The sequence below is a fragment of the Myotis yumanensis genome, unplaced genomic scaffold (assembly GCF_028538775.1).
Source record: "Myotis yumanensis isolate MYYU_CA2020_CCGP unplaced genomic scaffold, mMyoYum1.0.hap1 SCAF_21, whole genome shotgun sequence".
NCBI classification, from domain to species: Eukaryota; Metazoa; Chordata; class Mammalia; order Chiroptera; family Vespertilionidae; genus Myotis; species Myotis yumanensis.
This window is the reverse complement of record NW_027223772.1, coordinates 4,944,101-4,971,003: the sequence shown is the minus strand read 5'-3', so window position 1 is coordinate 4,971,003 and position 26,903 is coordinate 4,944,101. Positions and strand designations below refer to the sequence as shown.

Sequence of the window (26,903 nt, the reverse complement as noted above, 5' to 3'; positions counted from 1 at the left end):
CTAATGATATGCTAAGGCTGCTCAACCGCTTACTATGATATGCACTAACCAACAGGGGGCAGTCAGTCAATTGGTCAACCAGTTGCTATGATGTGCACTGACCACCAGGGGGCAGATACTCCCACGTGTAGGTTAGCTTGCTGCTGGGGTCTGGCCAATGGGGACTGAGCAAGATGGGCCAGACACACCCTTGAGCCCTCCCCCGGTCCCTCCCCAGCCCGATGGTGCACTGGTGGGGTCCCTCATCCTGGTATGCAACCTCTCGCAATCCGGGACCCCTTGGGGGATATTGGAGAGCTGGTTTCAGCCAATCCCGCAAGCCACTCCCTTTGGGAGAGTGCCAGACGCAGGGGTGAACCTCCCCCAATCGGTACTGATTGGGCGCAAGCCCGCAGCAGGTACAGTGGGGCTGGAATGAGTAGGAGCGGCAGGTAGGAGCTGCAGGTGGCATTGGACTACAGGTTTCGGCTGGATCCCTGCAGGCTACCCAGAGGGACCACACCTGTGCACGAATTCGTGCACTGGGCCTCTAGTATATATATAAAAGCGTAAGTAACCGGACAACCAAACAACAGTTCAACCGGTTGCTATGACGCACACAGACCACCAGGCGGGCAGATGCTCAATGCAGGAGCTGCCCCCTGGTGGTCAGTGCGCTCCCACAGCCAACCTCCCACAGCCGGCCAACTTCCTGCGGCCCCAATCAACAGCCAGGCTGAGGGACCCCACCCATGCATGAATTCGTGCACCAGGCCTCTAGTATATATATGAAAATGTAGATAAGTGGTAGAAGAAATATCTTGTTTTTTTCACTCTACTATTCAGAATATTTTATTCTTTTTGAAATTGAGTCCTTAAGAAAATAAGCTTTAGCCCTGGCCGGTGTGGCTCAGTTGGTTGAGTGTTGTCCCAAGAACCATAGCTTCCAGTTTGATTTCCCATCAGTGCACATGCCTAGCTGCCAGCTCAATCCCCTGTAGGGGGTGTGCAGGAGACAGCCAATGAATAGATGGTTCTCTCTCTCATGAACGTTTCTCTGTCTCTCTCTCCCTCATTCTCTCTCTAAGAATCATTAAAAATATTTTTAAAACAAAAAAAAATAATAACATTTTTCCTGAAAATATAGTTTGAAGTATGATTGTATGCACTATTGATTTTGATACCCCGAATGGCAAGCTGGATTCCGGGTTCTTGTCCTATGAAGTTTAAAGAATAAAAAATTCCAGACTACAAGATTTTAAACAAAAGCGTGGAGATTTATTGCAAGCGTGTACAAACTCCCCCCTGGGGAGGGGTCCCCAAGATGAGAAAAACCCTTCTCCGGGTCTCTTTGTCTAAGGGTTTATAAATACTGGCAGCTTCTTTGTCTGTAAGTGCTACTTTCTAATTGAACCCTTCCTCATTTGGTGTCCCCTGTGTTTTTTCCTAATTAGCCAATTTTCCCCTTTTCCCTGCATGGTATCAGTTTCAAAGCTCCCCTGGTGCGCCCCCCCCCCCTTCTTTTTCCCCTTATCTTGTGACATTCTTCTGTCCTCTGTATGTAGGGTAAACAATATGGGAGCTTGGAGCTGTCTCTGTCCCTCATGTAAGCATTCCTCTCCCACAGGCCCCTCCCTAACTGCCTTTTCCTGTCTCTAAATCCTTTCGGTTTGAACTTCAATGATGGTTTTTCCATTGCATGGAACCTTATTCTGTTCTTTACGTTTGAGGATTGGAATGTGGAGGGCAGTAATTGAATTCTCCAATGAATTTCAGAAGAACCCCCAAGTTATGTCTGCACCAAGCTGGCTTCTCTTGTTCTGCCTTTCCCAACATCTTATTTATTGGTTTATCTTTCTGGTTATCATTTGTATTGTTTTATTCCCCCCCCCCCTTTTTTTTCTTTCCCCTTTTACTGACATCACATTGTTCCCAATAATTCCTCCTGCTATGATTTTCATTCTGGCCTTCTTATGGAAGAACTTTACTATTTCTAAGTTTATTCTTTACTAATACCCAAAGAACACTTAGTTTAAAGTATAAGGTTTAACATTTGTTTTATATAAAAGTTAATATTGATCCATTTTTATGTGGCATTTAGGTTTTATTCTCTTAATGGAAAACAAATATTTTATGATCACAAATTTTATTTTCCCAAGATTTTATCTCATTACCTCTGTTTCCTTTAATATAACAGTAATAATTAAAGAAGCCTTTTGACTTTAAGTAGAATGTATTCATTCTCAGTGTTCCATCACCTTAGAAGTGATGCTAGGTGGACCGTTATACATGATATCTAAAGATGAGTTCCAGCCGGAAACACCATCAATGGGCCATTTAAAAACTATAAGCTCTGAAATATGTTAATGTCAGAATTTCTTTCATCAATTAGGGTGACATCTTTTAAATTTTTTTATGTAACAATTTTATGAACATTTTATACATTTATTTCTATAATGTATTTATGAACTTCTGTATTGACTGGCTCATTTTGGAGACTTACTACATTTATCAGCTGCATTTCTTTTCATATGTGTTAACAATAACAGCCTATTGTTTGAGTCAAATTTGTAAAAATTCACCTTAATATGTAAATCCATTTTTTCATTACTGATGCAGAGCAAAGAAAGCCAACAGGATAACAAACACTAACATTTTGCCTCTAAGTGCTCATGGACATAAAATAAATGAGGCATAGCTATTGATTGTCTTTGGCCTACATTGTCTGCACAGGAACTATTAAGGAGGCTTTTCCATCGTCCTTTCATGCCTCATTTTCTCATACTATCTAATGAAGAGCTTCACTTAAACAATAATGTGCTACTCTCCCCAAAGTGCATTTTTATAGCACTAAAAAGTAGTACTTGTGTATCCAGGACTGTTTTTATAGCTGCATGTACTGGTATTATATAAAATTATAAGCTATTCAAGGACTGGGTAGCATTTTTAGGTCTTTTAGTTAATTTCTCACTTTAAAATTTATTTTGTCAATCCGAACATGTTGAATAACAGGTATCATTTTAATATTCATATAAGTGTGAGATAATCGTTTAAGCCTCTAAAATAAATATTTTATACCTTTAAGAAGGGTTTGTTTTGGGGGCTTAAATGGTAAATATGTCTAAAATATATTTTCAAATTTTCACATACTGAGTTTAGTTTGGGACCCTCTCAGATTTCAGTGAATGAGCATTTGGATGAAAAACCTTGAATTTCATTAGCAAGATCTAAGTTGGAAGTAATAGTCTTTAAGTCTTCAGTGTTGCAACTAGAAGAATGAATGAGGTCATTTGAAGATGTATAACAAGAGGGAAGTCAAATGTTGCAAATGTTGAATAAGGATTATATTAACAACATTATTCTTCTTTTCTTCCTCTTTCCCTTCCTTCCTTCCTTCCTTCCTCCCTTCCTTCCTTCCTTCCTTCCTTCCTTCCTTCCTTCCTTCCTTCCTTCCTTCCTATTGCATCTCACTTTAATTATATTCTTACTCACAGGGTTGTATATTTTTGGCAATTTGCTTTTCTTCTGTGAATTTTCATGCATTCAAAATCCATTACTTTCTATATCCATAGGGAAATGGACAAACAATATGGATTATAAAACAGGATTTATAAATTTGGGGTAAATAAATTATCAAGGATCATCTAATATGAGTATCAACTGTATGTATGATGTGGTTATGTGTGTTCCTTAGGTATGCCTCTTACAAACAGGACATAGTTGGATTTTATTTTTCTACCTTTCCTTCACCAAATTGATGGTCTTTGGCCTTTAATAGGAAAACTTAACAAACTCACATTACCGTGTTTATTGACATTTTTTTTTTTACTTATTTTGGTACCTTAGCTTAGATTTTTTTTTTCAGTTGTTATGCTCCCACTTAATTTCTCTTTTCTCCCCTTAGCATTGTTGGTTTAACGGAGTGTATGGAGTGTCCTTTGCTCTGATTTTCTTTGTTGTTGTTGTTGATGATTTTGGTTTACAATTTATTCATCCTGTTTCTATTCTTTATTGGTGGCAATTCTTAGACTTTTCTAAACTTTGAAAAGTTTGATTTTTCTACCAAAATCTAAAATTAATTAGTATTTGTGCCCACCTTAAAACAAATAAAGAAACTCAGCCTGCTTTCTCTTTTCTCTCTAACCTGACTGAAAAATCAGACAGAGGCCGAAAACCAGGACTACAGGCTTTATTAGAGGAGAAGGACCTGCAGGGCTGCCTCGCAAGGGGAGGACAGCAGCACGTGCAGGGTAGGCACGCCTTTTGAGGGGCGGAATGGGAAGGGGTGGGGGCTTAGTGTACTCGGCGCACACTGATTGGTGGCTTACTGTATGGTCCATATAGGAACGAGGGCTTAGGGTATTTAGCAGGTGTGGATTGGTGGTCCAACGTATAGTCCATATAAGGTTCCTGGTTAATCACTCAGGTGTTTCCGAGCTGCAGGTTACGTCATACTCCGCCCACCCGTTGGGGGAAGGGAGGATCTATCACTGACCAGGTTAAAATTCACTCCAAATTGAATACCCCATGAATTCAAAATTCTAGCATATAAGAATTTTGTTACATATTCATTGGTTGAGTGATTTTTCAAATAAGTGACATGCAAACTATTTATATTGATAAATTTAATTAATCTGAAATGGCTAGTGAAGTCTCAAGAAGGGGTTGAGAGGAGGTAATACATTTCCCATATGCATCTAAAACTATATTATCAGACCTACATTAGATTACTGTGGTATGCTCAGCTGAATGCCTAGCCAATATCCATTCTCACTTGTCATCTTTACTAGCAGAACTCCAGTATTGATTTTGAATGCAATGTGTCAGCCATAAATACTTCCTTCCCTGGGTTCCCTTGCAAAGAAAGATGACCATGCATTATATTCTGGTGAAAAAATATATATATAGGTGAAAATACTAACAAACTCAAAACCTCATAAAGAGAAACCCTTTGCCTTTTTCCTTTTGATAATTCTTGTTCTGGCCTTCTGGAAATGCAAATCATTACTTGAAAATATAGCAGGACAAGGCCACAACCTAGGAACTATGGATCAGGAGGACAGGGGCTGCTTATGTCCTTAAAGACATCCAACTTTGAGCATTTCAGCCAGCCAAGGGGGTTGAGAAAAATAAGTTCCTATCTGTCAGAGTTGCTTGGGTTTTCATTACTTGTAGTTAACCATTAGTGGGTTAATACTTACATGAATTTATAAAACCAGGGACGCCACAATGATTTTTAGGATGATTGCTCAATGTTGAGGTTGTTCGCTGCTTGTTTCACTTAGGGCTTCTTTGCTGTTTAGCATTTATTCCCTCTCCCTCCAGGAAAGGTGGAGGACCTTTCCCAGCATTCTGTGTGCTAGCCGTGTTTACCAGGCCCTCAGGTGCTGATTGGAATTCAGACTCATTGATGGTTAGGGGTCTTTTTAGTGGAAGCCATCCACACATCTCCAACGGAGGGGATAATTAACAGCTGTCAGTATGCCAGGAATGAGTAAAACGTTGGAGAACACCCAAAATGATTTTTAAAACAACAAAATTAGGCTTGGAGGGACTGTGTGGTGTTTTATTCTAACCCGAAGCTACATCGTGCAGCTCCAGATCGCCAAAAGTATATTCTTTAGCACAATGGTGACAGTATTTATATTATACCCCTAATTTAGAGTAATTTTGGATTATTTTTAAAAATGTGCCACAGGCCAGCACAAACCTTTCAAGTTCTCAGCATACGAGTTAATGCTCTGTGTTGCTGTCATTTGTTTGGAATAGTGAGTTTTCCTCCCGAGACACTAGAACTGAGAGTCTGGGTAGCTCATGAAGATGGGTCAGACATGGTTCCCTATCCCACCTATTCTCACTGACACGAGTGAGGCACATAGCACCTAATGGAATGCAGCTCTGTGTAGAAAATTTCTGCCTGGCCAGAGTGGCTCAGTTGGTTGAATGTCGCCCCATGCACTGAAAGGCCACCAGTTCAATTCCTGGTCTGGGCACATAGGGAAGGCAACTGATCGATGTTTCTCTCTCCTTTCTTTCTCTCTCTCTCTCTCTCTCTCTCTCTCTCTCTCTCTCTCTCTCTCATCTTTCTCATCTCTCTCTCCCTAGCCAATATCCATTCTCACTTGTCATCTTTACTAGCAGAACTCCAATATTGATTTTGAATGCAATGTGTCAGCCATAAATACTTCCTTCCCTGGGTCCCCTTGCAAAGAAAGTTGACCATGTGTTACATTCTGATGGGAAAAAAAACACAAAACAAAAAAAACAACAAAAAAACGAAGGTGAAAATACCAACAATCATAAAACCTCATAAAGAGAAGCCCTTTTCCTTTTTCCTTTTGATAATTCTTGTTCTGGTTGTCTGGAAATGCAAATCATTGCTTGAAAATATAGCAGGAGAACACCACAACTTAGGAAATATGGATCAGGAAGAAAGGGGCTGCTTATCCTTTTGAGCATTTCAACCAGCCAAGGGATTTGAGAAAAATAAGTCCCTATCTGTCAGAGTTGTTTGGGTTTTTCATTATTTGTAGCTAGGCCAATACAGTGGGTTAACTTACCAATGCAGTGGGTTAATCAATCTCTCTCTCTCTCTCTCTCTCTCTCTCTCTCTCTCTCTCTCTCTCTCCCTTCCTCTCTCTAAGCATGTCCTTGGGTAAGGATTTTTAAAAAGTCTTTTTTTTTTGTTTGCTTGTTTTATATGTAAGGCTTTTTTTTTTAATTTTATTGTGGTGACATTAGTCAACATGAACATGTAGGTTTCATGTGTGGATTGCCAATTTACAAAATCTGTGTATAGGACCATGTGTCCACCACCCAAAGTCAAATCTTCTGTCACCTCATATTAGGACGCCTTTCTTCCCCCATCCGTCTCCCTCTGGCAACCACCACACTGCTGTTTTTGTTCATAAGTTTCAATGTTATATTCCATATGTGAGTGAAATCATATAGGTCTTAGCTTTTCCTGTTTGACTTATTTCACTTCTCATAATGTTCTTAAGGTCCATCCATGTTGTAAATGATGCTATTTCATCCTTTTTTATGGGCGTATAGTATTCCATTGTGTATATGTACCACATCTTCTTTATCCATCCTCTATCGCAGGGCACTTTGGCTGTTTCCAATTCTTGGCCACTGTGAATAATGCTGCAATGAACACAGGGGTGCATGTATCTTTGTGTATAAATGATTTCTAGTTTTTTGAGTATATACCCAGGAGTGGAGTTATTGGGTTGCATAGTAGCTCTAGTTTTAATTTTTTGAGGAATCGCCAGACTGCTTTCCATAGTAGTTATACCAGTTTACATTCCCACCTGCAGTGGATGAGGGTTCCTTTTCCTCCATACCCTCTCCAGCACTTGTTGTTGCTTGTCTTGTTGATAGTGGCCACTCTAACTGGTGTAAGGCGGTATCTCATTGTAATTTTAATTTGCATTTCCCTGATTGCCAGTGAAGTTGAACATCTTTTCAAATATCTATTGGCTATTTATCTTCTTGGAAGAGGTGTATTTTCAGGTCCTCTGCCCACTTTTTGATTGGATTGTTTATTTGTTTGGTGTTGAGTTTTACGAGTTCTTTATATATTCTGGAAATTAAACCTTTGTCAGAGCTACTGTTTGCAACTATCATCTCCCATCTGGTTGGCTGCTGTTTGTTTTGTTGTCCGTTTCTTTTGCTGTGCAGAAGCTCTTCGGTTAGATATAGTCCTATTCAATTATTTTTTGCCTTTACTTCCCTTGATACTTTGGGGTCAAGTCCATAAAATGTTCTCTACCACCCAGGCCCATAAGTTTAGTACCTATAAACTAGACATTTTTAATATATATGAAAAAATATAGAATTATTTGCTTGAAGTAGAATTATTTGACTATAGATCAGTGATGGCGAACCTATGACACGCATGTCAGAGGTGACACGCGAACTCATTTTTTTGGTTGATTTTTCTTTGTTAAATGGCATTTAAATATATAAAATAAATATAAAAAATATAAATCTTTGTTATACTATGGTTGCAAATATCAAAAAATTTCTATATGTGACACGGCACCAGAGTTAAGTTAGGGTTTTTCAAAATGCTGACTCGCCGAGCTCAAAAGGTTCACCATCACTGCTATAGTTTATGAGCAGTAACCTGGTAGCTTTGATAGATCTGGAATATTGTCTTTCAAGAAAGTTGAACTATTTTATACAACCCAAGGTAGTGTGAGAATTCAATTTCTCTCCACCCTTGTGAAAATCATCAAGGCGTGAATCTTTAAGATACAGATTTTATATTGGCCATTGATCAGAATTCTTAGTCTAGGGATATTTCTTTATGTCTATGGTATTATTTGTTAAATTTTAAAAGCACAAAAACCTTAAGAATTCATACTGATATTTCAGCACCTATAGTTCTCACCCTCATGTCTCATATAGATAGCTTTACACTACTAAAAACATCCCCTAGGCAAAGGTAGACGGAAGCTTTACCTGAACGAAAGGATGTTGTTTGACTTGGTGAGGAATATGTATAGATATGCAAAAGAGATGTTGCAGAGCCATGCTTTAAGAGCATAAATTTCGGACCATGTGTTTGAGTATACTTTGGAAATTTAGAAGTAATAGTCAATTTTTCTTTGTTTTGTTTATTTTTAAAATATATTTTTTATTGATTTTAAAGAGAGGAAAGAAGGGAGAGAGAGAGAGAGAGAGAGAAAGAAACATTAATCAGTTGCTGTACACTCCTGGACCAGGGACCCCAGTGACTTTTCAGTTCACTGGACCACACTCAATCAACTGAGCCACGCTGGCCAAAAATCTTTTGTTTAATATTATTGTTTTTACACTTTGGGTTATTTTAACAGCTGAGAAACCGCATCAAATAGCTAACCTGTATTGACTGAGAACATCTTGGTAAATCAAGCAGGAAAAATTGTCCATCATTTCCCTCCCTAATTAACAAGTTTGAGTTAATGGCTGCAGCAGCAGTATTTAACATGTATGCCACATCAGCAATAAATTAGGATCAAATCTGAGCACAGCTAACTGCATCCCCAGACCTGTGTTTTCACAGTACCGAAAAATATTAAGATTTATGCTGCTGCTTATATTTATCTTTCTTGTGAGTATATCATGGATATTTGTATACACTTTACTTGAACTTCTGCTGGGCAATTTGATATTTCCCGCAAATTTTAAGGGAGTTGAGGAGGAGCAGAGGGTGCTTCATGGGAGAATTGATTATATTGAATTAGCTCTCATAAATTTGTTTTTCAAATATTTTAGACAAATTTTCTTAAAACATTATGTATAATAATTATCATACATATGACCCAAATTTTAACTAGTGGCTTCTGAAATAATAAGATCAGCCATCTTCAAATAGGATTGACTCATGCAAAACCACATTACCAGCATTCCAGGAATACCTGATGGTAAAAATTAAGAATACTAACTTATTCTATAATGCATTCCCTAAATGCATAGCAGTGGTGGGAGAAGCAGAACAAAAGAACATTTATCAAAAGATCCCAATGTTCTATGGGCTCTTAGAAGACGCCTGCTAGTTGGAAGGGCAGGGAGGAGGAAACAAAGCTCATTCCCCAGGCAATATTCCACTTTCTGTAGCTTAGCGTGTATGCTGCTGACAGGTCCACCCTGTGCCTTCTTATTACGTTGACTGATGTCACCCTCCTATGGAGCTGCTCCTGCCTCTGCTTGGCCCTGAGCATGAGGAATGGATCCTCTCTTTGTCTCAGCTAAGTCGATGCCCTTCATGCAGAGAATACTAGCACCTCACTAGTCTGGCACTATGCCCCAACTCCTCACGGAATGACAGTAGGCACGGTCTCCTGTTCACAGATTATTTCTTTACATTATTCTTTAAAAAATTCGATTTAGTGTTTTATTCCTTAGAACCTGGGGTTTTGTTAAACAAGTTAAAGGAGAATCATCCAAAGTTGCTTTTGTGACATTATAGGTATATTTGTTTGCAGACCTGATATGGCCAGTGCATAGTTGATAATAAAAGAAGAAAATATCCCTGTGCATGAGGGAATACTAGGGAATGGTATTAGTCTATCTCTCTCTCTCTCTCTCTCTCTCTCTCTCTCTCTCTCTCTCTCACACACACACACACACACACACACACACAAGCAGACATACACATGCCTATGTGTGTATATGTGTTTTCTTTTGGGAGATAAGGGCTTGGAGGAAATTTCCAGGGATAATTTCTTGATTGTAATAAATATAGCTCTTCTCCAAAGGATACAAAACAAACAATTCTACTTTTGTATCAAACTCAACTACTCAATAAATATTTACTGAGCACCTATTACTTCGCATCAGCCATTCATGACACACAAATGCCCAAATTCTCTTTCTCATGACAGGTCTATAGTTACATCACTCGAGTGTAAGAAATTGGTTCACGGAATATTTTATTTGTCACCACAGTGCCTGTTTTCTTAAAAAAGATTGTTTGGCTGAAAAACAACTAGAGCTGTCCTCAAGCAGATTGTTGGAAATGGTTCAACTGGGCTGGATTCCTAATCAGCACCAGAAGCATATCCTCAGCTCTCCTCATCCATATTAAAGTCATGTCCTTCCAGAACAGCTAGAATCGATTGATTCTGAAGGCTCCTGACTTTGCTCCTGTCACAAAAAGTAGTCAAAAAGAATATTGTCACTTGGCCCCATGATTACTGTCATGAAACCTCTGCCATACCAGTTGGTGAGAGCAATGATTTGGCAACAAACTTATTATAAATCCTGAATATATATTTCATGCCACAAAAGTAGATATCAGGTCTTCTCCTATTCTCAAATCTCCTGACATTCATACTTACAATGTTGGACAAGACCCATAGAGGTGGTATACCTCCTGGTTATTGTTATATCCTGTTAACTAAACAGGGTGGGATGTTGTGTGTACAAGGGGTTGCTGAAATCTTGTTAGTGTTTTGATGCTTATCCAGTGATTTTATATTTCAGAGTTGTGTATGCAGTAGCTGCATTGTTTCTAGAACAATAGAGGGCTCTTTATCTGAAAGTTGATCACTTTGACAAGTATACAAATACTCTCTTATTCCAGATATTAAAACTCTACTTCATCAACTGCCCTGTCTTCTTCCATCTCCTTCATGAGGTATTTCCCATCTCCCTAGGCTGTGATGATCTTTCACTTTCCTGAACTCCATTTCCATTTGTAATTGACATTTGACACTCATATTTTACTGTGTTGAAATGTAGTATCTTATTTACCTAACTAGACTGTAAGTCTCCAAGGGAAAGATCTATAATTATATCCTTTGTTTCATTCATATCACCAAGCACTCTGCCATGCTCATATTTTGCACAAAGCTAAGTTGCTGGATGACAAGTGAATGCAAAGACTTGGATACTGGCATAGCATTTTCTCAGATTATGTTGAAGGTAAAACTATTTAAATCTGGGCTAAATTATAATAAAAGATAGAAGTCCTGACGATCAAGTAGTTTTAAAATATTAAAATCTCTTACATGGGCAAATTATAGTTCACATGAGCACATGATCTAATCAAGCCTGCATGTGAAATCACCATCGCAATAAGGAGAAAACTGAAAGCAGCTCCAGGTATCAGTGACTTGTTTAAGGTTACTCCGTTGGCTGAGGGGAGAGTCATGACCCAGGTTCCTTCTCTGTCAGATGTTCTTTTCATCGCTCTTAGAGTGTCCAGTGTTTTTTAGTTTTAACAGAGAGTGCAGCCAGCTGATTAAAGTGTTGTCTCTGTGTTGCAGGCAACACACTCTAGACAACACACTTAGACAACGCTTTCTCAGATACCACTTTGTAATGCCACTAAGTTTAGAGTTAAATTTTTAATCCATTAATATTCTAATGGTTAGTTCTTCCTTTGTCCAATTTTTAGAAGTGGACTTATTTATTTATTTATTTATTTATTTTACATTTAAGTCTCATCATTCTTCACAAACAAGAAAAAATTATGCTTATTATCAGGGTTTTCCATTTATTCTAGAAGCTGTAGCAATATTATAGGATAGTCAATATATTTTAAAGGAGATATTGACAAATTAAAGTGTATCCAAAACAAGATGACCAGAATAGTGAAATGTTTGGAAACATGCCATGAGAGGACTGTATCTGTCATTTTATGTTCAAGAAAGCGGTGATGTTGAGTCTGAAAGATGCCCCACATCCCTGGAAGGGGTTGATAGCTCCCTCCAATTATGTGAAGACCTGCCATGTGAAACTAGGATCCCATATTTTCTGAGAAGTTCCAGAGGGCAAACTTGGACCGACGTGTGACAAGTACAGGAAGTGGTTTCCACTGTATATAAACAAACTTCTCCAACAGCTGGAGTTGTGTCAGCTCTCTTGTCGATGCCAAGGGAGCTGTAGTGTTGGCCCCTGGTCAACAAAAGCCACCATACTGAGTGAGAGTTAGCTTGGATGGCCTGAGTCACCTGTGACTTAAAAATTGCATGATTATCTGTCACATCTGAGCCATACCCAAATGGATGACAACCAAGTCTTGCTCAGCAGTTCTCATTCACCTCGCTCAGGTAAGGAGCATTTTAGGAAAGATCATGCTATTAGAAGCCACCACTAACACTGGGTCCCTGGATTATCACCATCCTGTGGATAGAGCATAGCCCGTTATCATGAGGTGGCCCTCTTCCTCTCTGCCCAGCTCACCAGATCAGAAGCTTTTCTTGAGGCAGTGAAACAATATCGTTCTTCAGGATGCTGTCTGCATTGGTCAACATGAAGGAAGTGGAATATACTTAAAATAAAGCCTTGTCTCCCAATCTTTTTAGGTTAACAGTAGATATTCAAGTTGGCTTATATGAAACAAGTGCGATTCAATGCACTACAGCTTTGAAAGTGTTAGAAAATAAATCAAACCATAAAATGTGACAGAGGTTTTAGAATAAAGCCATGTTTCAGTGTATTGAATATAATGTTCACAGCAGGGCAACGTATATCATATGAATACTCTTTCACTCCTCACCTTGATTAGAATAGAAAGTACATATTTAACAGTTATTTTGAAGTCTCAATGTGATTCAAACTTCCATTCTAGTTATAGTTTGTCTTTTTTCATTTCATGAAATCAGCAGTCAAAGCTCATATTTATGTTTAATACAGAATTCATTGTAAATACAAGTTCCATGATGGAACTCATTTTATTAGACCTGTCAGTACAAAACAGCAATTGCAGAAGGTCATGCTGCATCCTTCTAGTTGTCAGACCAATATCTTGCTGAGTGCCATCTGCAGTGTCTCAGCTTCTTTATTTATACTGGAACTCATTTAGTCTGATCCAAGAGCTATTTCCAAAATTCCTGTAGCACATTAAAAAGCACTTTATCAAGATAGTCATTGCTTTGGAGAAAGGAATATCAGCAAGTTTCTCTGTGGGAATGGAGATCTAGACAAATGCAGGTAATAGGTTTAAGGAGAAATAGTCTTATTTCTAAGAAAAGTTGTTTTATATTAAACAAATCTATCTGTCCTAAAATTATATAGCTAACATGAGATTTGGATGCTTTGCAACTCTGTAGTTTTAAATCACAAAGTCAATATTTGAAGCTGTCTAATTCTTCTTACGTAATATATCTATAAGTCAGGTAGCTACCACCAGCTGATAGAATTATCTTGACATGAGCAAATCTTTCTTAAACTATGATGACCTGGTCTTCAAAACCTCTACTGGGCCTGGTACTCTCAGTCCAACACTTTACTACCTTTTCTTTTTTTATCCTCACACAAGGACAAATTTATTATTTTTTTTAATTTATTTATTTTTAGATACAGGAAAGGGAGAGAGAGATAAAAACATCAATGATGAGAGAGAATCATTGACTGGCTGCCTCCTACATGCCCCCAACTGGGGATCAAGCTCGCAACCCAGGCATGTGCCCTGCTCACTGAGCATCACCAGGCAGGCAAGCTTAATAATTTTATAGAGAAAAGGAAAAGGAAAGAGAAAAGAGAGAGAGGGAGAGAGAGAGAGAGAGAGAGAGAGAGAGAGAGAGAGAGAGAGAGAGAGAAAGAGAGAGAGAGGGAAAGAAGAGAGAAACATCGATTAGTTGCCTCCAGTACCCACCTCAACAAGGGATAAACTCTGCAACCCAGGTATGTGCCCTGGCCAGAATGGAACCTGCCACCTTTTGTTGTATGACTTGACTCTCCAAACAACTGAGCCACCCGGCCAGGGCTTGTGTCTTTCACCGGAAATTTCCTGAACGTTTCCCCATATGCTTTTGAAAAGAACAAACGTTTCTGAATAATTGATTTGGAAACACATTCAGGGTTAATATACCTTATTCTGTGGAGTCACTTAAGTGTTTCTTTACAAAAAAAAAAAGTGATAAAACATGAATTTGAAATTCAGGCAAAGAAAATGATAGGTTGGCTCTCAGAAATAATGAAATAAAAAAGAACACTGCCTAGTTTTTGTTAAACTTGTTTTGATATGAATCTATGGAAAGAGACTATAACTTGTCTGTGTTCTTAAAAGTTCTTTTTTAAAAATATATATTTTATTGATTTTTTACAGAGAGGAAGAGAGAGGGATGGAGAGTTAGAAACATCGATGAGAGAGAAACATCAATGAGAGAGAAACATTGATCAGCTGCCTCTTGCACACCCCGTACTGGGGATGTGCCCACAAACAAGGTACATGCCCTTGGCCGGAATTGAACCTGGGACCTTTCAGTCCGCAGGCTGACACTCTATCCACTGAGCCAAACCGGTTAGGGCTCTTAAAAGTTCTTGATTTCTTACTGAATCAAGTGAAACCACTATTAACCTACAATGATTATTATTTCAACTCTTTGGAAATTTAAATGAACCTCATATGAAACTTAAGTGAACCTCATAAGAAATCATAATCTATCACACTAGACAAAAGTAATTTAGTATGGGGGTTGAAAGTTTGTTTTGGAAGTGCCTCTGCTAAGTTTTCCCCAAAGTGTAGTAGAGTCATAATTCCAAAAAAATCCATATATATATGTGTGTGTGTGGTGTATCATAGTTCCAATAGTTAAGACATGCTATAGTAATGATACTCATTATGAGAAAAATGGCAATATTATATATGACCAATGGGGTGACCATGTCATTAATGTAATTAGAAGAGATGTTAATGTAATATATTGCTATTTGAAAATTTGGCTGAAAATGTCAGAAATAAGCATATCCTTGTTAATGGGTACATCATTTTAAATATTATATTTTGTTCAATATCTAGTCATAGTTTCTCTATTCTTTTAAAAATGATAAAACTTATGCTTACAGATTTCCATCAGCAGTAAATCCAAGAAACATTTAGCATAAAATAACTCTTTACTAAATTTTGGAAACAAGGACTAGAATTGGTATACTATAGAATTTACATTTTTCCTATGCTTTTGAAAATAATACTTATTTTGACAAAAATATTTTTCTTTAAAAAACTATATAACATAGAGGTTGTCTTGTGATTTCTTCTGTAATATCACCAACTGCCTAAACTGTCTTCCATCAGGGAAGATATTTACTTGAACCATAGAAAAATATTAATTTTCTCTTGATTATAAAAATAATAGCATACCTTAATTTAAATCTCAGTTTTGCCATGTTTAAAGTAGTAATATAGTTCCTGGACATTAGTAAGTGCCACAAAATTATTACTATTATTTACATTAATGTTATTAATTTATTAAATTAATGAGATAAGATAGCATTTATTAAGTTATATAAACACACATCCCTAGGAGGGAGCTATCAACCCCTTCCAGGGATGTGGGGCATCTTTCAGACTCAACATCACCACTTTCTTGAACATAAAGTGACAGATACATCCCTCTCAAGGCATGTTTCCAAATATTTCACTATTCTGGTCATCTTGTTTTGGATACACTTTAATTTCTCAATATCTCCTTTTAAAAATATATTGACTATCCTATAGTATTGCCACAGCTTCTAGAATAAATGGAAAACCCTGATAATACGCATAATTTTTTCTTGTTTGTGAAGAGTGGTGAGGCTTAAATGTAAAAAAGAAAATAGGTAATGTCTATAAAATGATAAGAACAATTTCTGATACACTGTTGGCAACAAAATAATTATTAGTATTATCATTGGTCACAGAAACAGCAATGTCAAGGAGATAATCTGGTATATAAGTTTGAGGTTCAAAGGAATGTGGTTGACATTATCATTATTCAAAGAATGCAGTAATGTCAAGTTAATATGTTTTACATCATAAATTTGCACAATGTTAAAATACATATCTCAATAAAATAAGAAAAACAAGAAAGTATTTCACTTTATTACACTTTTTCTGAGTTAATGAAAACAATCCTAGAATAGCTTTTACTGTTTTTGTGTTATTTTTCTCTCTCTTTTTTCCTTCTCTCTTTTGAGGGCATTGCAGAGGATGACTGGAGTTGAGTTGGGAATTAGCATTAGAAGGAAAAGGATCCTCATGACAATGGAAAAGTCACATTGTAATTCTGAAAAGAATGTTTCATTTCCCATTTTCAACATTAAAATTACTTCAGCAGTAGTTCAAGCTTTTAATTGATTGTATTTAAATTTTTCTGTATAAATAGACCGTAACTATTTTTGATAACACATTTCAGACTTATGTAATTATGAAATACTGAGAATACAAGAACTAATCTGTGGCTTGTCTGTTGACGTCATTGTGGAAACTTAACCTTTGAAAAGGCAGGTTTAGACACAGCAGAAATATTTCCTCTTTCAAGCCTGTTTTCTCCTCTGCAAACAACATGATAATGTTAACGTAAAAATGTTCAAACCTGTAAAGAATTTTTGTGACTTTATTTGAGCCAAACTGTAGACAATTGCCAGGAAGCAGAATCTCAATGTATTGGGATAATGCTCGGGAGTCTTACAATCAAAGGAGGAGAAGTAAGTGGGTTACATAAAATCCATCGGTGATAGATTAGGGAGGCAGAGAAAGCAAAGGTGGGAGGAAACCTCTGGGATTGGAGGAAAAGTAAAATGATAGACACATACTTCTTTTACCCAGGTGGGAACAGGATACTTAGCAGTCAACAATTAACATGATAACGATAACAATGAAATAACTTATGCTCTCTCTAATGGTGCCCAGGCGCATTTGGTTGTACCCTGAGGGGTCCAGAAAAAGAGAAGTTACAAGTTACCCTGACATTTCACAGGCAAGTTATCTTAGATGCAAAAAGACAATAGGCTCTGTTAAGGTAAAGATTGACCTTTGTCAGGGAAGATACTGGCCTAGGATGTGACTACCCACTATAATGTGACTACCCACTGCTTTTCATTAAAGTATTAATTTCAGACCATCCTTTGTGGTTACTTTATTTTTTTTAAAATATATTTTATTGATTTTTTACAGAGAGGAAGGGAGAGGGATAGAGAGTTAGAAACACTGATGAGAGAGAAATATCGATCAGCCGCCCCCTGCACACTCCCCACTGGGGATGTGCCCTCAACCAAGGTACATGCCCTTGACCAGAATCGAACCTGGGACCCTTGAGTCTGCAAGCCGATGCTCTATCCACTGAGCCAAACCGGTCAGGGCCCTTTGTGGTTACTTTAGGTCTTTGAGTTTGCTAGTCAGGTTAGCATGTGGCCTTTTTTTTCATCCACAATAAAAAAATACCACTTTGCCTTCTGGATTCAAAAGTTGAAAATCTTTAAATATATGAATATATTTGAATATGAGTTCATTCATTCATCTATTTAATGAAAAAGAATGTAATTTAGTGAATGCCTGGGTCATGTTCTAAGAATTTTAAGATAAACATGTCAGTGTACTTCCTTTCAAGATGCAAAATTCCAAATATGTGAAGTTGGTTAATCCAGATTGGTTTTTCAAAGAGCTTTATAAAGCTGGTGCTATGTAAATTTGAATTATTATTGTTGTGGTCATTAATATAGAGATCCTTCTGAAACATGGAGTTTGGGGTGCAGACATTTCTTCTTGTGGGCCCTTGTCCTCACGAAGTTTGAAGAATAAACTAGTGGACTAACAGATTTCTTTAATAAAAATGTAGAAGTTTATTGGAAGCATATACAAACTCCATCTGGGAATGGGTGTCCCCAAAAGGGACCCCCTGAGAGGAGTCCCCTAAATGGGAAAAGCCTGTGCCTGCGTCCACTCGCGCTCTCTCTCTCTCTCAAAAAAACTAAACCCTAAAAATCTAAAACCTAAAAATCTGTCTCATGTCCCTTTGTCTCAGGTTTATATAAGCTGTAGCTCTTTGTCTCTTCATGCTCCCTTCTAATTGGACCCCTTCCCCATTTGATGACCCTGTGCTCTCCTAATTGGTTACTCTTTTGTGGAATATCAGTTTCAAATTCCAAAACTCACTGGATACCCTCCTTTTTTTCTCCCCCTTACCTTGGAACATTCCTCTGTCTCTGGTGAAAATATGTTTTCCTCTTTCTGACATCTGTCATTTCTCTATCCTCTGTGAAAGTGTTTCCTTCTTCCCGGTTCTCTGTGACTTTTCTTTATCCACCTTGGCTGTATGCCTTCTGGTGGGTCCAAGCCCTCACTTATGTATTTTTCCCCTTGTTAGTCTCTAAACTGGCCTATTTTGTCCCTAGAATTCCTTTTCCTTCTAGAAGCAAGCATCATTTTTATTTTTATATATATTTTTTGCAGCTTTGAAATAGGGTCGTGCCAAGAGGCCCATAGTGAAACACTGAAAGTGGCCACCATCAGCATGAGGACGCCAACAAGTCAAACTGGTAAGTGGAAAAAGTAATGCATCAGTATCTTTTTCTATGTCATTAAATCTGTTGTTATTTTTTTTATGCAACAATTCTCAGAATTTACAAACAAAAATGAGAGTGCTTCTCAAAGGACAGTGCCTATGAAATTCATTGTCATTGCCTGGAAGACCTTGGGGAGTTGGTATTCTGTGGGAAAAGTCACCAATCTGTTCTAGACAGTCATGGATTTAAAGTAGCTATTTGAACTTGTGAAAGTTGCTAAATTCTTTGAGTCTTATTTTTTTTAAGTTTTAAAATGGAGATTATAATAATTATCTTGTTAAGACTTTTCCTAAGAATTAAAATATTGCATATAAAGAATCGAGTAGTTTCCTTAACATAGAAAAAGAGTTTAAAGATATTAGTCTACTGTTTACTGAATACTTTCTAAAAACCAAGTATTAAATCCTAAACACTTTAATGCATTATTTTATGGAATACACCCCTTAGAGGTAGAAGCTATTTTTACTCTCATTTTACAGATGAAAAAACTGCTATTGACAGATTATTGGAATTGCTTTAAATCGCACACTGCTCCCTGAGACAGGTGTGTCTGGTGGCAGAGTTTCTGTTCTTATATTTATTCATAAAATCAACAAACAGTTATTGGATATCTGACAATGACAAACTTTTTTCTTTTTTAGCTGAGATGCCATGCTATTTTCCAAATGATTGCTAGAGTATAATTATATATTTATATGAGGTGTTATAGTTTGCAAATAAGTTATGAATAATTACTTTTATTTAGTATTCACATAGTCATTGTGGAAGATGAGGTAGGGAGCATTACTTCTATTTTACAGATGGAGAAATTAAGGTCCCAGAGGCTAATTAAATCACTGGAGGTCTTGGAGCTCAGTGTTTCTCAGACTGTGGTTAGGTGTCAGTGTATTTCTAATCTATTGCAGACAATGATTTTGTAGAATGACTAAAAATTAGAGAAATAAAATGATTAAAAAGCAGACACCAAAGATACAACTCCACATTTTAATTATTTGTTATTATTCTACAGATATGGAATTACTCCATGAAATGGGTCTGAAACTTTCTAATGCTTTCTCTGAGTTCCTATACTCCTCCCAGTTAGCATCTACACGGTGACACCAGCCTATAGACCAGACAGTAAACTGCATAGCACTGATAGAGCTAATACGGGGTGGGACAAAACTAGGTTTACAGTTGTTCATATGGAAAATAGTACAATAGTAAATAAATAAAAACACACAAATAAACTCTGTGTTTCGCATACTCACAGCTGTAAACCTACTTTTGCACACCCTGTATGAGCCAGATCCAGCATTCAAGCCCAGACCTTCCATCTCTAGTCCAGATGGTTTCAATTTACTCCATACCACCTCAACAAACAGCCAGAAATCTGGCTTATGGTCCAAGGGACAGGAAGCTCGAATTCCAAATTGTTCACATGAAACAAGTGCAAGAAAATTGATAATGGCCAGACATTTTCAAAGAGTTATGTGAAACCAATGACATGAAAAAAGTGGAAGAACTGTGGGAAGCTCATGGAAATTATTTCTTTTAAATTTATGTGTAAGAAATTAATACTTAAATTCTGTGATATGTGATGTAGTATTGAAAGACTTTCTCAAGATACGTTTTTTTTCTTTCCTCTTTTTAATTTGTTTATATTTTGAAAAGAGTGGTTAGGTTATATTTTGGAGTCTGAGCCTTTTCAGTTCTCCAGAACAGAATATGGGCCTCACATTATTCCAAGTGATAAAATTGGATTTTGGCCAGTTATGAATGAAAATGAACTCATCGAACCACCTCACGGAAAGGACCTGAAAATAATGTAACTTATTCATTTCAAAAACTACCAAGGAAAATTTCAGTGCTTTTGGTGCAAAGTAAAATGCACATTGAGTCAGCAATGAAAATTTACATTGTAAGATGGTTTTGTGGGTTTCTAAGATCTCCTGATGAAATGGACCCAGATATTTACAAGTGCTATTTTATTAATAGCAACTTTACCATCTCTGTCAAAGTAATATTGCACCAATGTTCAGGAATAACTTTTGGTTGTGAGTAAATATTATTGAAAGATTCATTTTTTCTCCAAATGATGCTTATAGAATTTTTTTTTAATTATAATATAAAATGTCAGGAATAGTTCTTGTTTTTTTAAAGTTCTACTGTCTTAGTGCTTAAAGCAGCTTAAAGTGGCTGTAAGGGCATAGAGAAAGATGAACATTTATGACAACATTCAAAACTGAGTCTTTCAGCCCATCTATTATTAGCTTCTGGGAAGACTCCACATTGCTAAAATGAAATTCACAGTTTGAAGTAGGGCAAATCCATGGCCTTAAATAATATAGAGAGTTTCTGTGTTCCTCACTTGCTTTCTGCCCCATGACTCACAGATCCAAGATTTGTATGACTCAGAAAGTTAGACAGTCATATCTGGGCACTCCTCTTTAGTCAGTACCTTCATATTTCTCCTCCTACAGAAAGGAGCAGAGAGGAAGGAAGAACTTAGGGAAATGCATTGCACCAAGGAGAGAGAAAATCCCAATAATCATTGTAGGTATGGTGATGATAGGAATTGGGAATTATTCTCTCTCTCTCTCTCTCTCTCTCTCTCTCTCTCTAACAGTACTCTATCACAGCTATTTTCAAGTTGTGTGATGCAAGAATTTTTAAAACATGCAATACCTAACTGTTTAGTCAGGGTAACTGACCTCTTTCCCCTTATATTATCAAACAAAATAATTATAACGAGCAACACAACAATAGCCATCCGGTGTGACTAAATAAAAAATTTTGTCAGATTGATAGAAAATATATTTTTAGTGTGCTGCAAAATTTTAGTAATTGAATTGTGTGTGCCATGAGATGAAAAAGGTTGACAATTGCTGCTCTGTCAGACCAGGGTCAGAAGACCACAAATGGGGAAAAAAGATGGTCCATCAACATTATAGCAGACATGCTTTATTTGAATGCCTGTTACTCATTGGATTTAGTGCCTAAGGTTTACACAACCCTCTCTTTAACTGTGAAGCTTAGATGCTCTTTGCTAACAGCCAAGTTATCAGTGTGACCAAGGGCTAAGGGTAAGTCTCCAGACTTCTTTTTTATCTTTATTGTTGAGAGTATTACAGATGTAATACTCTCCCTTTGCCCCCCCCCCCCCCCCGCATTGCTCTCCTCCACCAGGTTCCCCCTTGCCCCAGGCCTTCACCATTCTATTGTCTATGTCCATGGTCAGTGCATATCTATATTTATAAAAGGCTAATATGCAAAGTGTTCCCTCGGGAGTTCTACCGGAGACCAGGAGTTTGATCGCTCACTATGACATGTGCTGACCACCAGGGGGTGGCATGGAATGAAGGAAGGCCCTGACCCGCAGCTGGCAGCTGGGGAAGGGAGGCCGGGTGGCAGCCGGAAGGCCTCCATCAGCCTTGATTGCTGGTCAGGCCTAGGGTCCCTACCCATGTATGAATTTAGTGCACCGGGCCTCTAGTATACATATAAGTTATTTGGTTAATCTCTTCCTGCCTCCTCCTCTTCTCCCCCCTTTCCTCTGAGATTTGTCAGAATATTCCATGTTTCCATGCCTCTGATTTTATTTTATTCATCAGTTTATTTTTTTAATTAGATTCCACGTATAAGTGAGATCATGTGCACATGATCCCACTTCTAGGAATATATCCTAAGAATCCTGAAACCCCAACCAGAATACAGAATACATGCCCCCCCCCCCACCACCACCACCACCATGTTCATAGTAGCATTATTTACAATAGCTAAGATCTGGAAACAGCCCAAGTGCCCATTAGTAAATGAGTGGATAAAAAGCTGTGGTACATTTACACAATGGAGTACTATGCAGCTGACTTTTCTTTTGAAATACACTACCCTTCAATACATTTTATTGTGTCTTCAGATCAGTAAACAAACAATAACAGCCACACCATCAAAGCCAAACATGATTTGGATAATGATTACTTTACATGGGAAATTAAAACCTCAAATGTAAAATGTATATAGAACAATGCATTAATACAGAAACCAGAAAAGGTATCTTTTAAAAAAATTGTTATCTTTACATATACATTGTTTGACTTAGATATAAATACCCTAGAGGTTGAAATAATTTAAATGTAAAAGACTGAAAGGAAACAGAAAATGTAGCAGAAGAATAAAACTGCCTTTGAAGGTAACAGATAATACAATCAGATTTGTAGAAAACAAACTGAAGACACACTACTAGAATATAGAGGTCACAGATAATCAGTGAAAATGATGAGTGAGAGAAAATGACCAATATGGAAAACAAGAATCAAACATGTGGATAATTGTTCATGAAAATAAAAAGAAAAAGGATAAATAAAAGACAAGCACTAATCAAAGAATCACAAAGGGAAGGGGATCTTGCTCAGGAAGGAAATGAAAAGGGCTTTATGACTCTAGAATTTATTTTTTAAAATTTGAGATTTTTTTATTTTGCTTGAAAATTTCCTATTCATTAATTTGTTAAAAGTTAGGAAAATATAATGGTAAACTGAGACAAAATATTATTATTTTCTGATAGTTTTTTATTATAATGCTTCATGTTTCTAGACTATAGAAAGTTGGTCTTTTCTGTTCGTTGTTTTTTGTTTTTTTTTTCTTAAACAATTTTGGTAATTTGTGTTAACCTAGAAAAAACTGTCAATGCTGAGTGATTGTCCATGTTTAAATATACACAGACAAAAATAATTGAAATTAATGCAGTAGTGCCATAATTGAGTTTTTATTTTTTCAATTTTAATATGTGTTCTGACATATAAAATAATGATATATTATTGGTTAATTAAAGACTGTTATTGAAATATACTTAAGAACAGTACACACAAAAAGCAAGTGAACAGCTCAACGAATTTTCACAAGTCAACAATACATGGCCACCTATGTTTAGAAAATAAACATAACCAACATAATTGAAAATGCTTTTTTCCTTTAGAAGTTCTGAATCCCAATCTTTTTACCTATGCTAAACAATTTTCTGAAGTCTTATACTATGCATTGTTTCACTTTTTTTGGTTTATATGAGTGGAGTAATAGAGAATGCACTTGTTTTGTCACTTGGCCTATTCTCAATATTATTTATGTGAGATTTCCATATATAGCATAACTTAATTTTCAATGCTTTATACTATTCCAGCATGGCCAGTTTGTCACTCATACATTGTCATACATGTCTTTTGGGGCAGGTATGGCCACATTTCTGTGGGATATACAATTACTTATATGTGACATTTATGTTCATTTTTTGTAGGTACTGTTGATTTCCCAAACCAGGATAATCATTTACATTCCCACTAGCAGAGTATATGGATTTTAGTTGTTCCATACCTTTCCCAGCACTTGGTGATGATCAGAAATTTATTTTAGTCATTCTGACAGGTATGTGGTAGTATCCCATTGTGGTTTTAATCCACATTTCCTTAATAACTAATCAAGGTGGTATTACTGCCTCTGATCAACAGTTTCCTAGGAAACCCCAAAGTAAAAGTGAAGAGAAATTCAGAGAATGTATTAAAAAAGCTGGTAGCTTTATTCACCTCCAGTGAATGAACATTCAGTCTAAAGCAGTGATGGTGAACCTTTTGAGCTCGGCGTGTCAGCATTTTGAAAAACCCTAACTTAACTCTGGTGCCGTATCACATATAGAAATTTTTTGATATTTGCAACCATAGTAAAACAAAGATTTATATTTTTGATATTTATTTTATATATTTAAATGCCATTTCACAAAGAAAAATCAACCAAAAAAATGAGTTTGTGTGTCACCTCTGACACACGTGTCATAGGTTCGCCATCACTGGTCTAAAGGGACCTAAATTTCCCCTTTACATAGGAACATTTTTAAAGGCATATACCAACATATGTAATTAAATGTGTGCAAGCCTGGCAATCTCACTCGACTTAAATTCAACTTATCCATTTTGCTCAACTTTCACTCTCCATTTAGCTAATTAATGCATCGCAATCTATCACTTTTGTCTTGTTTCATTGGGTGTAAACCAATCTTCTGACAGCAGACTCACAGTTGAATGGTGGTGATTAGAGTTTATTGCAGGAGAGTGATTGCACACTCCATTTCTGTGTTGGGAAAACTAATTATTTGTCCAGCCATTGGAAACGAGGGCTGGCCCGTGGGCTATAGGCATGAGAAGGGTCCAGGAGAGCAGCATGATTTTGACAGAGGGCCTGGGGCTCTCACCCATGCAGCAAGTGTGACAGCTCCATCACTTCCCCAGGCATTTGTTCTTATGGGCTGTGTAGTGGTTCACTGGCTTCCAGTACTATTAGCTTCTAAATAGTGTGAGAGTGTGGCTGCTATGTTATTGAGACAATTTTGATGTGAATAATTTAATACTGTATTGTCAAGTGGCACTTTTTTAAATGAAACCATGTTACCAGAAATTAGCTAGATCCGATTTGTGGTTGACAGAGGCAGAGAGTGGGGGTGGAGAATATGACAAAAGTGGTCAAAAGGAACACATTTCCAGTTGTAACATAAGAACTGAGGGGATAATGTATAACATGATGACTGTAGTTAACACTGCTCTATGGTATATTTGAAAGTTAAGAGAGTTCTCGTGATAAGGAAAATGTATTTTTGTATCTATATGAGGTGATGAATATTAATTAAACTTATTGGAGTAATTATTTCACAATATATGTAAGTTGAGTCATTATGCTGTCCACCTTAAGCTTATACAAGGCTATTTGTCATTTATATCTCAATAAAAGTGGAAAAATAGCCAAATATAATGTACATAATATACAATTTATCATTGTAACCATTTCTAAGTGTACAGTTCTGTGGTGATAAACATTCACATCATCATGCCAATGCTACCACCATCTGGCTATATAACTTTTTAATATAGCAACTTCATTCACATACAAACATTCCTCTCCTAACAGCTTCCTCCTCCCTTTATATCTAGGGTTTACCCATTAGCATAGACTTATACTATTTTTATAAATGTGCCTTTTAAATTTTGTAGAAAATAAAAAGTAAGACTTCAAATCAAAATTATGATAATGCTGTTATTTATACTTGTCTATTTACTTTACCAGATAACTTTATATTTTCATATGATTTTGAATTACTGTCTAGCATATTTTCATTTCAATACAAAAAATACTCCCTTTAACATTGCTTGTGGGGATATCTTAATTTTTCCTCATTTCTAAATAAAGTTTTGCCAAACATAGAACTTAGGTTGATAGAGTTGATAGTTTTTTCTTGTTTTCTTTAGCACTTTAAATACCTCATCCTACTGCCTTCTGCCACACAAAGCTACTGTTGAGAAATATACTGATCTAATGGAATCCCTTGTGTGTGATGAGTTATTTTCTCTTGCTGCTTTTAAGATTCTCTGTTTTTTGTCTTTCATCAATTTTATTATAGTGTTTCTCAGTGTGGGTTTCTTTCAGTTAACCTTCTTGGGGTTTCTTGAGCTTGTTGCATTTGTAGATTTGTGTTATTTCCTCAAAATTGGGAAGTTTTCTGCCATTATTTCTTCATACAGTCTCTTTTCCTCTTCTCTGTCTCTTCTTCTTTGAGAATTACATATTGGTCTAAACCAGTGGTTCCCAAACTTATTTGGCCTACCGCCCCCTTTCCAGAAAAAATATTACTCAGCGCCCCCTGGAAATTAATTTTTTTTTAAATTTTAATAGCAATTAAACAGAAAGATATATGTATTAATGTTTCTACCTTTTTCGTAAAATATAGTAAAGAAAGGTGTAAATTAGAAACATTGAAGTTTGAAATTATGAAACTTTTTATTGAACTCAGAATAGAAAAGTAATACAAAAAAAGTTAAAACAAATGCACCTGTGGCCATCACCGCCCCCCGGATTGCTGCAGCGCCCACCAGGGGGCGGTAGCGCCCACTTTGGGAATCACTAGTCTAAGCACACACATGTGTGTCCCCAAGTACCTTATGCTCTGTACTCTTTTCTTCAGTATTGTTTTTTCTTCCTCAGACTCAATACTTTCAAGTAACCTGCCCTCCATTGAACTGATTCTGTTTACCTCCTATTTGAGGCTGCTGTTAAACCCCAAAAGTGAATATTTCAACTTAAGATATTTTTAAAATTTTCTATTTGGTTCTTTTAAAAAATTTTCTATCATGTTTTGTTTCCAT

At 36.8% G+C, this 26,903-nt stretch overlaps 1 protein-coding gene across 3 annotated transcripts in view; it reads left to right on the top strand.

Annotated features, from left to right (window-relative positions):
* The window catches only part of LINGO2 (leucine rich repeat and Ig domain containing 2), a 1,208,426-nt gene that overhangs the window by 698,867 nt on the left and 482,656 nt on the right, over positions 1 to 26,903 (top strand). For all 3 annotated transcript variants that reach the window (XM_070400858.1, XM_070400856.1, XM_070400857.1), the window contains one exon: positions 18,629 to 18,714. The gene's annotated coding sequence lies outside the window, so the exon portion shown is untranslated. The remainder of the gene's footprint in view (positions 1 to 18,628; positions 18,715 to 26,903) is intronic.